The sequence below is a fragment of the Bidens hawaiensis genome, unplaced genomic scaffold (genome assembly GCF_021521415.1).
Source record: "Bidens hawaiensis isolate Kalapana, Puna unplaced genomic scaffold, B.hawaiensis_p1.1 tig00024867_1, whole genome shotgun sequence".
NCBI lineage: Eukaryota > Viridiplantae > Streptophyta > Magnoliopsida > Asterales > Asteraceae > Bidens > Bidens hawaiensis.
Genome location: NW_027493950.1, coordinates 145383 through 162650, shown reverse-complemented (window position 1 = coordinate 162650; position 17268 = coordinate 145383). Strand labels below are relative to the sequence as shown.

Here is a 17268-nt window from a genome sequence, read left to right as displayed (position 1 = left end):
AACAGTGCATGACCAAATGAACGGATGATCAATATGCAGATTATGGTTTAGTAACTGCTAAAACAGTTACCTTTTCGAATTTGAATGTTCATTAAAATCTGCAAAACATTTTGACTTAGGATATAAACGTAAAAAATATCCAAAAATTCATTTTCTAATGAATTTTAATATAACAATATAGCCTGTCATAGCTCAAGTGCTCGACCCAACCAATCCCCCCCCCACCCCCACACACCCCACAACATGTAAGGTTGTATAAAAAGCTCGTGGCTTGTAGCTTGACTCGTAGCTCACTTGAATAAACCTAGCTAAAAAAACTTGATTACAAACGGCCCGAGTTAAGGTGGCTCATTTTGGTAACAAAGCCATAGCTCAGCTCGGCTCGATCTTAAGCTCTACTAACATCATAATAAACTCAAACAAGCATGCACCCGATACTTACTGACTTGTTTAATATATACTAGACGGGTGCCCGCGCGATGCTGCTGGAAACCAAAATCCTGGTAATCATGTAACAATTACTGATGTCCAAAGTTCGTTTGAAATCTTGAAAACGTTTAAACCAATCGCCACTTTTGATTAGCTGGTTTATGAATGTTCAAACCATAGAAAACAGTTCGGTTTACGGTTTATACCAAAAATAGGCCATATAAAACCGGAACGGACTGTAAACTTATTATTGAAACTCAATGCGTGAAACCAAACCATTAGTAACGATTCAGTTTAATTTTTTGACGCTTTAGTTTTCGTTTTCAATGAAAAAAATCAAACTAACAGTTTAGCTCACTATTTAACTTAGAAACCGTTAAAACTGAATTGTGAACGTCAATATGTAACATGTTAATTTTTTTAATTGAAAAAAACTATAGCAATACCATACCCAAATTAAAAACAATAAAATGCTCGTTTTTATGGTGTAATTTTTAAAAAAATGTATTAACGTATGAAAAAGTTACAGCCGTTGGAATATCGTTGGTGGGAAGTTGGTTACAATTAAAATAAAAAAGAATACATAGGTAAAAATAAAGGTTCAAAGTTGTAATAATTTTTTAAATTTACAAAAGTTAAGTAAAGATTGGGGGGGGGGGGCAATGTTGTAACTTTTTTCATGTATATTTTCTAATTGACAAGTTTATCCTTATCTTACATGCTATAAAAGGTGTATCTTAAGCTTTACAAGTTATGAATTACTTAAAATGTAGTTGCCTTAATTTGCCCATATTTCATGCATTATATACGGTATAGATTACGATTACATTAGTCTAGATGTCAATTCAGTTGTACTAAAATATCAGACATACCGAGTCGTGTGGTGCGTATAATGTGTTTTGTAGCCCATTGGTGGTCATAAACTATACCGGTACCACAGGTCCATCTCTTTCTCATCACAACACACACATTTCTCCCAAAACGACGAATTTAACTAAATCATTTTATTATTATTATTATTATTATTATTATTATTATTACACAAAACCCTAATCTTAGGGTTTGTTTCAATTTGACAAATCAAAACCATGTACAGAGACAGAGGTGGATCAGGATCCAAGACCCGATCTTCAACGGCCACTAGCTCCAGACCCGGATTCAATTTCAACGCCAAAGATATTGCTAATAATAATATTAACAATATTAATAATAATAATAAAGATCGTTTGTCGCCTTCAAGCTCCAAGCTTTCTTCGTTATCTAAGTCTTCTTACCCTATTAAGAAGCTATCTAAAGGTAATTTGTATTCAATTTGATAAATTTGTTGTGGGCATTTTGTCGAACACCTGGTGGGCATATTTGTTTTTGACTGATTTATGATATTTTTTAGGGTGGGTTAGATTTGGTGTGAATAAATAGAGGTTAATTTAGCTTGTGTGTGGCATTAGTGAATCAAAAGTTGAAAACTTGTATTAAATTCATCATTTTTATTTATTATTATTATTATTATTATTATTTGTGAATTTTAGGTTACAAGTGCTTTTTGTAGATTTTTTAGGTACTGTACTGATTCAGTACGGAACAGGAATTAACCGAACACAATTCGTACCAGTATTCGTTTTTTTTTTCATTTTTCGGTAGATTGTTTAGTGTTTTGGTAGGTTACAAGTGTTTTTTTTTTCATTATAGGTTACAAGTGTTTTGGTAGATTGTTTAGGTACTGTACTGATTCAGTACCGAACAGGTATCAACCGAACACAATTCGTACCGGTATTCGTTTTTTTTAATTTTTCCGGCATCGTTACCATTTGGTTTCAGTATTTTCATTGTTAAATGGTACCGAAACGAAAAGCCGGTACGGTATTTGGTATATGGTTTTACTTGTTTTTGGTACAGTTCGATCTCATCCGTAGCTTGATTCATGTTTTTTTGAAACTGATGAGTTATTTTAGGATGGACAAGGCAATAATGTAGTAGAAGTTGAAACTGTAGCAGATTTTTAGGTTAACAGATGAACGCCTACATAAGTTACATATCATCTAGGTAAATTGAAGAGAAAAGAGCATTAGGATGAAGTTAGCACATGTGATGTCGGTTAATTTTTAAAAAGTTGTAATCTTGATTGACATGTGAGGTGGGATTGTTTTCTTATGTAGCACTAATGAAGTTGAAGTTGAAATCGAAATTGTATCAAAATTTTAGGTTAACAGATGAATAGTTAAATGAGCTTCAGGTGAATTGAGGAGAATAGAATATTTGGAAAAAGTTAACACATAAGGTGTCGGTTAGTTTTTAAAAGGTTTTAATCTTGTTTGGGATATGAAGTGGGATTGTCTTTTTGTGTATATATGGTTATACTTGGTATGAGAGAATCTTTGTTGAAAATATTCTGTTTCGTTTTCTTCATCGGTAACGCGTACCATTTGCTTAAATCATTATTATTTATTTATATAGGGGAGGAGAACATAGTAGAGGAATCTGAAACTGATAGTGAGGAATCGGATGTTAGTGGATCTGATGGAGAAGACACGTCTTGGATATCATGGTTTTGCAATCTGCGCGGGAATGAGTTTTTCTGTGAAGTTGATGAGAATTACATACAAGATGACTTTAATCTCTATGGTTTGAGCAGTCAAGTTCCGTATTATGATTATGCTCTTGATTTGATCCTGGACGCTGAGTCCTCTCACGGTAATGCTTCTCTATCTTCATTCAAGCGGAAACTTGTTTTTATATTTCATGATACAACTGCATACCGTGTTAGTTTTCATCTGTGGTATGCATTTATTGCATTTACTAGTTCTTTCGTGTTTTATTGCACATGTCTTTATGATACGAGATACAAAAGCTCATTTAGGTGATTCTTCTCACTTGCTTACTAAGGGCTAAACTTTTCCCATTTTTTGGCATGAATAAAGAGTCGGTACTTTGAAATGAATAATTATATGAGCTGGGCAAGATTTTTAATAGTACAAACTTTGGAAAGTGCAATAATCTAATTAATTTAAGAGAAGATAAACAGTACACAAACATGCACTTGTGACTAGACCACATTTAAGTAATCTATTTAATTGGTTGAATCGCGGTAAAGGTAAAGTTAAGCCAGTGCGCAAACTGTGGTTTTTGATAGTTTTTGATGTATGGGAGTTCCGAAGAGATTGCAGCATTTATGTTATTAATATCCTAGACCAAACTAATTGCAACTACTAATAACAAATATTAATGAGGCTGATCTTTTTTAGGTTTTCTCAATTTTTGTCCTTTTTAGGTGTGTGTTTATTAGTCAAACGCTCTAAGTATGCATCAAGTCAACTATTGCATTATTAGACTAACAATAAAAGCAATGATTTTCATTAAACAACATATATGTGAGACAGAGAAATGATAATAATGTATTTAGAGTACTTGCATGTCAAAACGTGTGACTATGAAGTTTATAGGTTTATTTGTGAAGGGTATAGATGGATCTCTATAATTTGGTTAGTAAGCAGGTGTGAAGGGGATATTATTTTCTGAATCGAAGTACACGAATATGATGTTTTAATGCTGCCTACAAAATGCGATTCTCTTCTATATGTGTGGATCCTATCTTTATCGTGTTTTCATGCAATGTAATATGCTAGTATCAAGAGTCAATGTGCAACTTGACGTGGTTTAATATACGCAGGTGATATGTTTTCCGAAGAACAAAATGAAATAATTGAATCAGCAGCCGAGATGCTTTACGGCCTTATTCACGTACGATATATCTTAACAACCAAAGGATTAAATGCCATGGTAAGAATCCATTCTTCAATCTCAAATTAGATGTTTAATATTTTTCTAAAAATTTACAATTGGATCAAATAATCCTTTTCAACAGCTTGATAAATACAAGATACAGAATTTGGCAGATGCCCAAAAGTTTACTGTTGTGGTCATCCTTGTCTTCCTGTTGGTCAATCAGACGTGTCCCGACAAAACAATGTTAAAATTTTCTGTCCAAAATGCGAAGACATCTATACTCCTCAATCAAGGTTTCAAGACAGTATCCTTTTAAGTGTTCTATATTTGACTTTTGGGCTTTTTCGGAGAAATTATCAAAATTTAAAAGATTTTTTTTATTTATATATTGAAATGAAAATAACTTCCAAAAGCTGAAGTGGGCATCTTTCTTGAAACAGAAAGATCATTTCTTTATTATTTGACTTTTGGGTGGTAAATTATTTACTTTTTTTGAAGAAAAAAAAATCAAAATTCAAAGATTGGAGCATTAAAATCAAGATTTTTTTTTATTATTTATAATGAAATATAATAATAAACAGAAATGAAAATAACTTCCAAAAGCTGAAGTGGGCATCTTTCTTGAAACAGAAAGATCATTTCTTTATTATTTGGCTTGTGGGTGGTTAGTTGTCTATTTTTTTTGAAAAAAAAATATCAAAATTCAAAGATTGGAGCTTTAAAATCAAGATTTTTTTATTATTTATAATGAAATTAAAACAGAAAGATTGATTCTTGGGTGGTAAGTTCTTAACATTTTTTAGAGGAAACATTAAAATTTATAATAGATTGATTCTTTAAAATCAAGATTTTTTATTTTATTTTTTGTTGAATTCGAAAATAACTTCGAATTGGACAAAGCTCATCTTTTTATATAGTTTTCGGTATGTGGACTTTCTTTAATAGTATCTAGACCTTGATGGAGCCTGTTTCGGGTCAACGTTTCCTCACTTGTTCTTGATGACCTACGGACACCTCAAACCGCAAAAGCCATCACAAGATTACATTCCTAGGGTCTTCGGCTTCAAGGTCCACAAGCGGTGACTTCAAGGCCGGACCCAAGATGGGCTTTCGGGTTACATCTTTCGCTAGTAACATTCTCAAGATAAGGAAATTAATCAGGAAATATAACTTAAAGTTCAAAGGCCTGATAAGAAATCACATCACAACCTTAGGATCCATTCTATATGATTATGTTAAAAGTTAAAAAAACACCTAATTAGAAGATTAAAAAAAAACTGAAAATGTTAAAAAAAATTGTTGTTTTAAGTGTGTTTTGCTACTTGTTTTCATCATCTACTTTGTTAAGTATTTATTTTATAAGTCAGGATTGCATTGGACTTTGACCAATTGGTGAAAAGCTTAAGGTATGTCATATGTATATATGTATGTATCTGCAGTTTATGATACCGATTCGAACAGTAGTCATTAGTTATTATGTAACTGTTTTCCAGCTTTCGATTTTGGTTGATCAAGTTATTAATTTTATTGTATTTAAAGATTCGGTCTTAGGAAACGAAAACAGTTTTTTTCTTAGCTGTTCTGATTTCCGACTGGTTTGGATTTCGGAAACAGGTTTTCTTGAACCCGAAAACGTCATTTTAGGTTTATATTCTGTATGCAAGAAGGGTATAGTTGGTTTATTTTTATTTTATTTTTGGTTTTATTATTTTGATTAATTTGGAGAAGAATTCATAATGCTTATTTAGCAGTATAAGTCAATGCATATAATTCAGTTGTAGAATAATTCTGTCATTTTTTGGATGATTAGAATATGCCTTGCAAGAATATTAACTTTGTATTTCTTGGAATAAAATATAATTCACTCAATTCAAAATTTAAATTTTAAGAATATATTCCAACTTGGAAGTATGATATAATGACTTATTTCAAGTCCTTGGTGACAACCTTTTACTGCTAATAATGTGTTTTGTAATCGATCAAAACGTCTAGTAAACTGTTCGTGAACTGTTTGGTAGATAGTTTGTTTATAATTGTTTGTTTGACAAACGAACGCAAGTAAAAATTTATGTTTGGTAGTTAAATGAACAAAAGTGAATATATATATCTCGCTCGTTGATTTATGTTTGTGACGTCTGATAATTAGCTACATGAGTTGATTTGTAAGTTATTAGTAATACTAACTGGCCCATCTGGCATGAATATGTAAGCCCAATAAATATATGTCAGGAGCATATAAGCTCGATAAAGTTTTAGAACAAATAGATGCTTTCTTCATTTATGTTTATTTAGGTTCGTTTACTTGCTTTAAGTTCATTCATATATGCTTCTTTATATTCTTTAATTTATGTTTATTTATAATATTAACGAAAACAAACACGGACATGTGCATTTGCATTAATGTTAGAACATAAACAATGAAGTTCATTCATTTAAGTGTATGTGTTCATTCGTTCGTTTGTATATGTGACTTATCAACCATTTTAATCATAATCATATAACCATTTATCAGGGTGGCTCAACTCAAGCGAGAGTGAAATAATTATATGTAGCCGATTTATTGGGCTTTAGTAAGACTCGTGGTCTATAATTATAAATACATATTGATGGATGATATAGGAATCATAGATTCGAAATCAAAATAATTTTTTCTTTTTGACTAAAAAAGCCTTAGTTTTATTATCTGTTTTGGGTCTCGTAAAGCTCAAATCTCCTTGTTAATTATTAACGAGAATACTAAGTATTTTCAAAATACGTATAATCTTATAAGTGTACTATTCATACGAAATTTGTACTCGTCATATATCGAAAGACCAAAAATGAGAAACACTTATTTTGGATGCTAATATGATATTTTTTTTTCTGTTAAACTTCACCTTCAAGAAGATAGTGAAATAAAACCTTAGCAAATATGATAAGGAAGTATGTGAGGCCAAAAAGATAAGATTAGGGCAAATACTTGGCTCAACATATATTAATTTTATATCATTTTCAATAACAAATAGACACTTTCCTTAAATGTTTTGTTCATCATTTAAATTTGCATTACCTTTGTTTCTTAATAAAATAAATATATAAATAATAAAAATACATAAATAAGATATTAATTTGGATGATGGTTGATTCACTTTAAGTGACTGTGGCCAGAAGTTTAATGAATATCAATATTTGTGAATTCATTTTTAGGTGGCAAAAATTATATTTAACAAATATTTTATTAAATAGTTGTGTTTGACTAGTAGAGGTGTACAAAAAAATCGGTTTGGGACCGGTTTTAGGCAAACCGAACTGAACCGGTTTGGGTTTAAAACCGGTTTCACCCAAACCGGTTTCCAAACCGACCCAAACCGTCAGTTTTAGGACCGGTTCCCCTTCAAATCTATCAAACCGGTTTTAAAACCGAACTGGTTTGAGGAAAATAGGTTTGAAACCGGTTTATAAACCGAACCGGTGTGACCAGGTCGGCCTATCTTGCTTCTAAACCGTTTTATAAACCGAACCGGTTTGAGTCAAACTGGTTTTGACCAGCCGTTGACCAAACCGGTTCGGTTTGGGTTTAAAATCAGTTTTATACACCTCTATTGACTAGCGTTGTCCATGATCGCGGGCTTGAGGTGGCCTTTAACCACAACTTCGATGTGATTATAAACCCAACAATATATCAACACAAAGTTGATTGTAGTTTATCCATCAATTCTCCACGCATCTCCTAATATACAATTATAGTTTTTAAGCTTTATACGGAAACTACTTTAAAAAAAAATTAATATTACACACCTAGGTCCAACCATTTGCCTCTAAGGGTGGATCCCGGTTATTTGGTTCAAGTAATGAAATATAAAACATCAGCATAAGGTATTCGGGGTGGAGCTCAGCTTCATCTCAGGTACCTTAAACAAACGGGTTTCCAGTCCAAATCACTCGGCTTCATCTCAGCAGGGCCGACCCTTGGAGAGGGTGGGGAGGGCGCCCACCAAAGGCCCAGTCTCCCATGGAGGCCGGGGTCTTCAAGAATCAACTTTTTATTCTCATTTAAAAAGTTAAACAAACTTTAAATCTTTGATTAAATTAAGCTCGTTAAATAATTTAGGCCCAATACCCATTGACATTTAAAAAATAAAAAAGAAAAAAAATGGCCATTTACTACTTACGTATGTTGTATGCTCGCAGAACTACCGGGCCAGAGACCAACACTCGCAGAAGTCATAAGGATTTTATTTGTATTTCGGGCATGTTCTTTTACATGTCCCATGCCCTGCATTTTTTTTTTGTATTCTCTGGGACTGTCCTGCATCTCGGCAAGCGTACTTTGGGCATTTTGCCTTTTAATTTGTATATCTTTCCTCATAAATATTTATACACCCCTTATAAATCTCTATCAACTATCTGACCCAACTCGGTATCAAATCAACCCGAAATGACCAATACCCCCATACCACTCTAATGAAGGGTCCCATCCTCAGGCCTTTTGCAAATGAAGGGGTCATGGTCCATGTGTGGGAGGGTCACCAGCCTATTTGATGTGGATATGAGAGTTAAAAGGGTTGTACTTGCTTGCTTTTGTATTCTTCATGTAATTTGGACCCCAACTTCTTTTTCATCAAAAAATTCCAAATTTTAGGGTGACCACCTCACCACTTGTTCCTTCTATTCTTTTCATTAAATGAATTCAACAAAGCAAAATTTATTGTTCAATGTATATATTTTAAACAACTATAAGTTACATATTATGATTAAAGTTGTTTCATATGTTGAAATGGATTTCATGTACCCGAAATTCATGTGTGGATTCAATCTCAAATAAGGTTTTATTAATTCTTCAAATTTTTACTAGTTAGATCTTTATAACTAAATTTAGTTCATGTTAAATGTATAAAATCATGCAAGACATATGGTTTGATGCATTTATGTGATCGAAGTTTTCAAGATAAAAATTTATACATTTTTGGATAATTTAAGATCGAGACTATGTCATACTAAACCAAGAACCGAATCAGGTGTGTGTAATTGCCTAATCAGTGTGTTTTAGATTCAAATACCTAGGTTACATGGTCCAACCTAAATTTTATCTCGTCCCAACAGATAATTTTAAGACAGAATTACAAATTTTGTCCTTTAATCATATACAATTTATGGATCAGGTCCTTTAAAAAGTTTATTTGCAGGCAGTGTCCTTTACATGACATGTTTGTTTGATTTTCGTCATTTTAATTAATTGATATCCAAAAACCCTGTTAAGTCTTGGTATGCGACAACATTTAAGTCTTTGTACACATACAATTCAAGTATCTATAATTTAAAACCAAATTAAATATATTATTAGAAAAAGAAACTAAATATAATATGTTAAACAAAAACCCCGTTAAGTCTTGACATGTTTGGATTTAACTCAGTTTTTGGATGACAGTTAATGTAAAGGACAAAAAAATGAATGTATTTTGTCATATAAATGGCACCGATCATGAATAAACTTTTTAAATGATCTGATCCATAAATTGCATATTAAATAACAAAATTTATAATTGTGTCTAATTTTAATGTAGTTATGATTTTCTTAATGCATAATATTTATAAAAATTGAAATATATTGTTATGACATGTTTATTTTATCTATAATTGATATAATTTTACATGCTCACACATACTTTGAACATATTTTGAGTACATTTTCGTTATATTTTACTACATCAAATGGTAAAATGATAATCTACACCTCACTTAAAGTCCATTTCATGATATCAAAAATGTTTTTTTAAGTTCATATAACAAGTTTTTGTTTTCCATGAAAAAACTAGAACAAGGTTTGTTTTCCATGAAATGCTACTATTGGAAACTTAGTTGGACACATTTTCTTAATTGGTTACCAAAGTTGGTTAAAAACAGTTACCCTTCACCTATTTTCTCAAAAAGGTTTTCAAAGAAAACATTCCTTCTAAAACAACGTGATCCAAACATAAAGGTAGTATAGCTATTAACAACTTTTGATATATATTATTAGGCTGAGGGGTGTGGGGTGCGAGAGCCCCTCCGCTCGCGCCTCGGGGCGCTAACCCCACACCACCGGGGCGCGAGCCGGGGCGCGAGCGGGGCGCGAGCGCGGAATTCCAGGCAGGCGTGAGCCTGGTCGCGGGAGAAGAGAGAGAAATAGCCGTTGGGAAGTGAGAAAATAGCCGTTGGGAAGTGAGAAATTAAAAAAAAAAAATTTGTTGAACATTTGTGGGCGAGGCGACCCGATGATCTTGTATTAGATTAGTGTTATTATTAAGTATTATTGTTTGTTTAATTTTTAGTATGTTTTTTTTTGTAATTTGAATTTTAAAAAAAATGTGTGTTTTTTTTAATAATTTATGAGTTTTTTTAATAATACGTTTTTTGAATATATTTATAAAAAAATAAAAAAAAAAATCCGCTGGAGCCCCTGCTGGAGCCCCTCCACACCAGGGCCAGGGGCTCCAGCGGGGGCTCCAACACCCCCCTTATCCAGTTTCTCTCTCTGCCACACGTCACAATATTATTGGCTGGAGCCTCCACTCGCGCCCCCGTTAGAGCCCCCCACACCCCTCAGCCTTAAAGGTGATAGGACTAATATCTAACACCTTTTCTTCTCTTTCTCACAATAGGACATTTCAAGATGACCTAAACATGAAAAGTTCTCAATCTATTATCATAGCACTAGAAATTGAAAATTCGAAAATACTAAAGAATCATGAATATTATAATTTCTTTGCGCTAGCTAACAATCACTGCTTAGACGCTAGAATATAAGGGGTTCGCCCATAACAACCTTATAGGTTTCTAAGTACCTAACTTGGCACAGTCTTTGATCGAGTGTGCACTTTGCCCCTCCTAACTCACATCAATGTAATTCTAACTTTCTATTTTGTTTTAACTAAATCCAGTTATACTAGAATGGTTGGATCACACTAAAATCATTAGCAAAAGTAGGGGTGTTCAGAAAATCTGAAATCTGAACCAAATCGCGAATGACCGGATCCGATTTTTTTATTCGGATATTTTGATCAAATCGATTCCAATATCCGAAAACTCATTCGGATTCGAATAGGGATTTAAAAAAAATCCCGCTTATTCGGATATCCGAAAAGCTGCCAGCCTGCCATGTGTATTAATTCTTTGAAGTTTGGCTTTATTCGTGCACTGTTTTAATTTTTAGAATTATAATCGATAATGGATTTAATTAGACTTTTGTTTGAATTTTGATTTTGTTTGTGTAATATTTTAATTTTCCGGTTTTGTATTTTTATTTAATTAGAGTTTTGTTGAATGTTTGTTATACAGTTTATTACGAGTTATTCAGATTATCCGAATCCGATCCGCATCCATCCTAAATCAATTTGGATCGGATAGGAACACTCTAATTCGGTTTGGATCGGATTTCGGATAAGGTTCTAAAAAATTCAAATCCGAACCGAATAATCCGTTATCCAATCAGACGAACACCCCTAAGCAAAAGGTCTTTACAATGAGAGCCCTAATGTCGGCCACTTTGTATATAAAAGTATTAATAATATTAATTTTATTTGAAAATTTACAAACTAAACATGATTCTTTTCAAAACATTTTATGAACCAAACGTTGTTTAGATTCAAAACAATTTGCATTAACATATAATATCACTGTATACCGATTAACTAAGAATTTAAAAATGATTAGACACGTGAATCTAGTCCATTTTATTGTGTCGTGTGTACTTAAAATGCAAGCTTCATGTAGGCCATGTTTGGATGGATTAGACCAAATGATATGACTCCATCTTTTTTCATGCCTACATGGTTTTAAACTTATCCTATATTTTCTTTAAACAATTATTATGAATTATCTTAAAAGGTATTTTTTTAATAGTTTGAAGGTGATAAACCATGCTGGTTAAGTGTGGTTAAAAAAATGTTAATAAACTTTAGCTATACTGACAATCGCAGAAGTGAAGATTTGTGATGGAGGTCGTATGTCTCAAGTTCGAATCTGATTCTAATCGGGTTTTATCGCAGTGCGTCTTTGGGTGACAGGTTTTTTTTCAGAACATGAGATAATGAGCTTAGACTACCCAGCGTTGTTTGTTATCTTAGACGTATGGGTCACCCATTGGATTACCTTGAATAGTTGTATTTTATTTGTTAAAAAATACGGTTAGAAATGGGTTACATTGGTTCATCAACTTTTTCCATATAGCCATACAGGTGATCGTTTTAGTTTACATATTTGACTTATCTTATTGTCAACTACCTAGATCATACGCAACTCGTATTTAACCGGTTTTACCTATTGCTAATCTCTAGTAGGGGTGTAAATAGACCGAGCCATGCCCAACTCGTTTTGACTCATGAGAAATCTAGCTCGGTCGTATCAGGCTACTTTTCTAAAGCTTGGGCTCAGTTTGGCTCGGGAGTTGTTTCTTAAAGCTCGGCTAGTTTATTAATTATTAATAAATTTGTATGCATTTTTAATTATTTTCATATATATTGAGAAAATACTTTAAACGAGCCTAAGGCTAACCATAGTGGTTGACAGCTAGGATGCCAAACCCAAACATGTCAGCAACTTTCAAGCGCCAAACCCATTACACAATAGCCAAAGAAGAGCGCCATGGGGGCGCCAAAGCCATTTTTGCCAAGCGTTTAACGGAAAATGGAAAGTGAGAGATGAGATTCATCACAAATCAAACAATCACACTTTTTATTTTTTTTTTAATTTTGTTTCTTTAATTTAAAAGTTAGTTAAAACCACTATACCAAAATTAAATGGTGGGTTAGTTAAAGTTCACTGCCTATGTAACGATAATGTGGCACGTTAAAATGTCCTTTAACTTAAAATGACTACACATAGGTTGTGCAATGTAAAATTAGTACATAGAATTTTAAAAGAGAGAACTCAAGAATACATAAGACTCGTTAAAGTTTAACGAGCCTAAACGAGCTTCTCATTCAAGGCTCAAGCTCGGGCTTAATAACTAAACAAAGACGGGTAAATTTTTCTTTTTTACCTCCTTTATATTTTGATATTACATAAATATAAAATACTTAAAAAAACATAACACTAATTTATGTATAATTAGTTGAAACAGGCATATAACAGATTAAAGCTGCCGAAAGTTGGTTTGCAATTTGCATATTCTCATCATTATTAGCTTACAAAGTTACAACATATTGTCGTGTACCCTAAACATCATATTCTCTCAATAATCAGTTTTCCAAATATATACACTACAAGACGTATCACATTTGTTTTCTTATAAAGTTATAAGTAAACATTTTTATATAAAGCTATGTTTACTTTTTGCCGGCTTTTGTTAACATGTCACTTTTATTAATTAATTGCATTAACAAAAGTAAGATGTAATTAAGATTAAGAATTACAATATCTTGATTCTACCTATGTTTGAAAGGCCTAAAGAAATATTTTGAAAACTTGACATGCAACTACAAGTATTTAACATCATCATCATCATCATCATCGTACTCAGTATATCCCACCAATAGCAAAGCTATGGTAGAGTCTGAGGAGGGTAAGATGTAGACAGCCTTACCTCTACCCCATAAGGATAGAGAGGCTGCTTCCGGTGAGACCCCCGGCTCGATAGTAGTTTTGCATCAAGCCTTGGACATAAGGCACATAACACTCAATCATCGGGACACCGGCTGATCGGTGCATGTACCCTTGTCTTTCGGCTATCAACGCCACTACATGATGCCTGATTAACCGTCCGTCACTTTTAACGTTATTTTCACGAGATTAGTAAAATAACGTCAAAATTAGTGCAATTTCACTTTTGCCCACCCGAGGGTTCACACATATATACATCATATGTGCGCACCGCAAGCAGGGCTAACTACAAGTATTTAACGTCAGATGAAATTAATAATCGGACAAAATAGAAAGTAGTTTTCAAAGAATGGGAGGTTCTGTTATGTGAAGTTTGAAGTATGAATTCGATATATGAAATTAGACCACGTAAATTTTTTACATAGGTGTTGAACCGACTAAAAGTTGATGCAATGTTATAGACACATTTACTACAATTAGAGTGTGGCCATTGCAGCTACATTTATGTATGTCTTGTGGGCTAACTAGCATCGGCTAGTTATAGTGGCACATTATTGCCACGTAGGACAATGGGGGTTCTAACTAGCCCACTCATTAACTTGAGCGTTGTGGATTAGCTAGCTAGTTATGAAGTTTAGAAAATAAAGAAACAGAAAAAAAGTTTGATTGATTGTTAGCGGGTAGACCCCACCTAAATTTTATCGAAGTAGTGTTAACATGGTGGTGCGGTCACCCCTCCTTCATAACGCCCCTTTTAAATCCCCGATATGGTGTGAGAGGCGTTATTGTGCTTATATGGCATGCAAAAAGCCCTAGGCAGAGTTTGACAATGCATAGGCTTAATACTAGGAACTATAGTACTTTAGAATCATACTTAGCAGCTAGCCAGCTAGGGTCTACGGGTTTTCACAGTTCGGTATCCATTTCACCGGCTTGTTTAGTGTACGCTACAAAAGATTGTTTAATTAAAACATCCAACACTTGTTCTATTTGTTGTTCTTAACTAATATACAAATGAATCTTAGATTTATTTATGATATATTCAAATTTTTTTAGGTGTGCAATTTGGAATTTTAAGTTCATGAATGTGTAGCAATGTGCTTGATGTAGATCTATTCATTTGATTATTTGATTGTTGCTATCAAACTTCAAAGAGTATCAGCCAAGAAACTAAAGACAATGGGATTAAAATATTATTAACTTAAAACCAGAGAATATGTAAATTGATTATTGATGATTACAATATTTTTGTACAATTAAAAAAATAATGTTTCCTTGTCGGATTCGAATAAAGCCTCATAATTAACGATGAATTTTGTAACATTCAACCTTGGAACTCGTGTGAGATTTAGTCAGAGCAAGATAACCTTATTTTTTAAGCTCATTTAATTTATAACAAAGTATTTAAATAATAATACAGACTGTACAAAATATTTCAAGATCTTTTAAACTTTTTCACTTAATCTCGAATTAACATTTTTATTAAATCCAATATTTAATTTGATGCATGACTTAAGAACTTAGACAAGCTAAAAAATTATAATATGCAATATTGTATATGTTTATACTGAATAGAACTTATTCATTTTATTTGGTTCAAAATATTATAATAAAATTCATAATGATTGAGTTAATTAATATTATCTTAAAAGGAATCAATGAATTATAGAATAGTTGATTTAAAATGCCTTAATGATTATCGCCCAAGAAAATAGATTGGATAACAGTATTATACGTTTTAGACTATCTTTGAAGTATGTTCTACAAACGCCAAGGATGATTGAGATGAAAATTTGCCATGGACACCTGAGTTCACAGCACCGGCATGGTCACGTGTGGTGCAAAACACCGCTCATGAGTTTTGTTTTTTTTCTTAACAGTTTCTAAGCAGTTTTTCTATATATAAACTATTTTAAAAATTGTTAACTTCTATAAACATTTTGAAAAACGTTTATATAATTAAAAATAAACTAAATAATTTGTTATAAAACTTGCAAACTTATGAATATGTAATAACAATATGTAATCTATTAAATTAATAGCTTTGTTATAGATGAGATTTCAACCACTAGACTCTTCCGGGTGTAGTTGTAATAAATTGACAATCACTAAAGCAACTTTTTAAATAATGTTGATACATTTTTTTTCAAACATAATACGATAATAAAACTCTAGGGAGGGATAGTGATTTTTTTTAAATGTAAATTTACAAAAGTGGTTTTAATTTTAGGGCAAAAAGGTGAGAGTAGGAAAGCATAGGCACATGGAGGGTGGCCCTAGAGGGAGTTGTGACTTGTGCTTAGATGTTGGGTGCACCTTCTTAGTATATGTAAAAGCCAATTCTATCTTCTAACTTCTAAGTAGGGTCAAACCTTTTTGTACATGATTGTAAACTTGTGTTCTACAAAAATACCGAATAACAAAGTTGCGCGTAAAAGAATCGAACTAGCGAGAAGTTACAAGACAATTATCCGATAACAGTTCATTCAAAATATGAGTTTCATGATACATTTACGGTTATATGATTATATAAGTATAAATAATCGAACTAGCTAAATTGAACCCAATTGGATTTGTTAATTGGTCATTAACACAAACATGACATCTGAGTCAATTACAAGCAATGCACTAGTTGTTCATTCGCCCCTTTTGTTATGAAGAAGTTTATTGCTTTCGGTGAACCCAACTGGACCTGCTAATTGAATTGTGTTTGGATTGGTCCTCACTTAGAGTCGTATCAAAGCCGAATGTATACCCTGATAAACTAAAACATAATTTTAGAGTCGTTTTAAACTTATAACTGAACTAGCAAATACTCATCACTATTACATCATACATGATCACATTGCCATAGTGATAAAGTTAAAAGTACTTTAATTATCAACCTAAATCAAAATTATTTATTTTACCAAGTGTAGATACAAGAACAAAATATTATACAAAACATATGTATTCCAAATTTCCAATGATTTGCATTATACTATTCTTATTCTCATAACTATATAGTCGTCTCATTTCCTGTCACATACTTACCGACTATCCAACTACTAAATACACATTATGTTGTCGGTTTTCCCGCAGACATGTTGATCTCTTTTTACAATCTTAAATAGCCACAAAACACCTACTGAAATTCCGACCCCTTGAAACCCGATCTCAAATCTGTCTCAATAACCAACTTGAACTGTCAAATATTATAACAAGTTTATATTTCTAACAAATTCAATAAATTTCAAATATTATATCATATATTCATAATCTAGTTTGATTCAGATACACGAGTATGATACAAGTTTCAAGAAACCAAACACATATCATCTAATTACTATCTAGCATTTCATGTACATTATATGTATCTCATAATCTAGTTTGATTCAGATACACAAGTATGATACGAGTTTCAAATAACCAAACGCATATCATCTAATTACTATCTAGTAATTCATGTACATTACATGTCTCAACTCTCAAATATCATGTTTTCCTGTCATCCATATTACTATTTTATCACCAAAAAGAGAAAAAGTTAGAAGTAAAGTAACAAAAAGCCTTGAAGGA

The 17268-nt window shown here is 32.4% G+C and overlaps 1 pseudogene across 1 annotated transcript; it reads left to right on the top strand.

Annotated features, from left to right (window-relative positions):
* The first annotated feature begins 1433 nt into the window (after positions 1-1433).
* LOC143570293 (putative casein kinase II subunit beta-4) lies at positions 1434-5794 on the top strand (annotated as a pseudogene). Its single transcript, XR_013141903.1, has 5 exons — positions 1434-1725; positions 2884-3120; positions 4097-4206; positions 4292-4456; positions 5105-5794. The product of XR_013141903.1 is annotated as a putative casein kinase II subunit beta-4 (transcript).
* The last annotated feature ends 11474 nt before the right edge of the window (positions 5795-17268 follow it).